Source organism: Lithobates pipiens, unplaced genomic scaffold, assembly GCF_037356315.1.
Source record: "Lithobates pipiens isolate NorthernLeopardFrog02 unplaced genomic scaffold, aLitPip1_a1.2 Scaffold_18, whole genome shotgun sequence".
Lineage (NCBI taxonomy): Eukaryota > Metazoa > Chordata > Amphibia > Anura > Ranidae > Lithobates > Lithobates pipiens.
The window spans coordinates 401,743,952-401,746,753 of NW_027507758.1; the positions used below are offsets into that span (position 1 = coordinate 401,743,952).

At 39.9% G+C, this 2,802-nt stretch overlaps 1 pseudogene; it reads left to right on the forward strand.

The window, feature by feature from the left end:
• Positions 1-212: 212 nt before the first annotated feature.
• On the forward strand, positions 213-331 carry LOC143990902 (5S ribosomal RNA; annotated as a pseudogene).
• Positions 332-2,802: the final 2,471 nt, after the last annotated feature.

Sequence of the window (2,802 nt, forward strand, 5' to 3'; positions counted from 1 at the left end):
ACCAAGAAAAACCATCATAGTGTTTTACCTTTGTTTTTTTAAGTTATTGAAGCGCAAGAAAAACACTCACATTAAAAAGTGCTTTTTCACTGTGATGGCGCCGACCAATTAGAATTGATCTGATTAATCCTAGAAGCACTGCCTAGAGAAGAAGAAGAGGAGCAATGATTTCAAATCCCCAGACCACTGGACTGGCTGTTGGCTTGCTGACAGCCTATGACCACATCACCCTGAAAGTGCCCGATCTTGTCTGATCTCGGTGGCTAAGCAGGGTTGGGCCTGGTTAGTACCTGGAAGGGAGACCGCCTGGGAATACCAGGTGCCGTAGGCTAGAAAAATCCTAGAGAGAAGCAGAGGAGGAGAGGGGGTGGAGATGAGTGTTCAGTGTTAATTCACCTTTGCATTTTCTGTAAAGGTGAACTAATAGCTTCAGTTTCATTGCCCATGCTTCATTGATCATTTTCCCTAAATGATATGTGGAAAACAAAATGGTACAAGTCGGAACTTGTAAGTCAGAACAGGTAAATTTTTAAGTGTAGCTCCAGCCAAAATAACTATTTTTTGTATAACACAGGGAAGGTTAACACCCCTGTGACATTTGTTTTGCTGTCTGTGCCCCTGTTCAGAAGATTTCACCTCACTTTCTGTCCCAATGATAACTGGATTTTGAAAATGTTGGGTTGTTTTGGAAGCATGGACTGTGATAAAGCTCCAGTGGAGACACCTTTTTACCATAATAACTCTTACAGGAGTGAATTTCCCTTCCTAGGTTAGATTTCCTCTCACTTCCCGTTGTCTCCCTCCATTTGTAAGTAGGAGTCGTTTGTAATTTGGATGTTTGTAACTAGGGTTCCGCCTGTACAGTGTATCAGCAAAGGGCTCCTGATCGACCCTTATACTCACCCTAACTTTCTTCCTTTGCTGCTTTTTCCTCCACCCCAGACGGCGTTTAAATCAGTGGTGTGTCGGTAACAAGGTAAGTAAGTGGTGATGTTACTTCCTCTCAGAGGAGCAAGTCACATACTCAGAAGAGCTAAGTAGTGTCACTGGCTGTGACGCAGAGAATTAAGCAGATAGAAAGTGACGTATATACATGGTAAGTATAAAGTGGATGGCGACAGGGCCTTGGCAGAGACACTGAAACTCTACTCTACCCTTTGCATGGGCAAGGGGACATCGTCTCTTAAAAGAAATCTGTTAATTTCGTCAAATGTAGCTTTCTCCCCCCCCAGCTCTAGTTTACCTTCTACTGTGCGTGAATTTCCCCAAGTGTGGTTTGCACCCCCCTAGCTTTAGCTTACCTTTACTGTGCATAAATTCCCCCAAATGTAGCTTGCACCCCCTCCCTGTTTTAGTTTACCTTTACTGTGCGTGAATTCCCCTAAGTGTGGCTTGCTCCCCCAGCTTTAGTTTACCTTTACTGTGCGTGAATTCCCCCAAGTGTGGCTTGCTCCCCCAGCTTTAGTTTACCTTTACTGTGCATGAATTCTCCCAAGTGTGGATTGCACCCCCAGCTTTAGTTTACCTTTATTGGGGGTGAATTTCCCCAAGTGTGGCTTGCACCCCCCAGCTTTAGTCTACCTTTTTACTGTGCATGAATTCCCCCAAATATAGCTTGCACCCCCCCAGTTTTAGTTTACCTTTACTGTGCATAAATTCCCCCAAGTGTGGCTTGCACCCCGCAGCTTTAGTTTACCTTCTACTCTGCGTGAATTCCCCCAAAAGTGGTTTGCAGCCCCTCAACTTTAGTTTAACGCCCACTGTGTCCCAGCTACTAATTATGCTGTATAGAAACTCTTGTCTCCCAAGAACTTCTGAACATTGACCAAATGTGTAATTTTAGCCAATGGCTAAAGTTAATACTTCATATCCAATAACTTATTAAACTCAGCCAAAAAATTTACCACCAGCCCATTTTGGTGTTGTAACTTTTTTTTTCCAAATTTTTTATAATAAAATATAAACCACCAGGTGGGTACTCTCCATAGGGAGCCCTAAAATAATTGACTCTCTTCTCATAAAATTGAATTATCAGAAGAGTAAATTAATCCCATTTCCAGTCTCATCTGTTGTTTTAGAAATTCAAATTAAATAATTATTTTACTTCAGAAAATGGTGAGTGGATAACAAGCAAAAAACAGTGCATGTGGAGGAAAACGTATTGTTCTCTTGCTCCTCACAACAGACTCCAGAGGCGACCAATCAGCAAAGCTGATACACTGTTTTGACGTGTATATATATATATATATATATATATATATATATATATATATATATATATATATATATATATATATATATATATATATATATATTTTGCCACATAAATAGCAATTCAGAACTAATAAGAGTTCAAACTAATGTCATTCAAAAATGTCATTTTAAAAATGTACCTGTCGAAAATGTTTCGTTTACTGAATGGGTGGAAAGTACACACTGTGGTAGCTGTTTGAATCAGCTTGACAAAGACCCAAAGAATTATTGGTAATTGCAATTTTGTATGTATGCATTTTTCTGGTCAATCATTTTTGTCAATATATTTTCTTAAGTTCAGCACACAGTCGTTTTGGTGTATTTCATTACATAATTTATTGTGTACAAATTATATGTAAAACTGAGAGATAGTAGATGCAGGGGGATTATGCAATACAGAAATGTTTATGCAATTTAAAAAAACTGGGCTTTACACTTCGTCAGCTGTCGATAGAGATCTGCCATATAGGATTTTGCGGTGCATGAGATAAATGGGTGGCACTAAAAGATCTGTAGCAAGATGCAGAGGGTTAAGCACTGGCTACACCT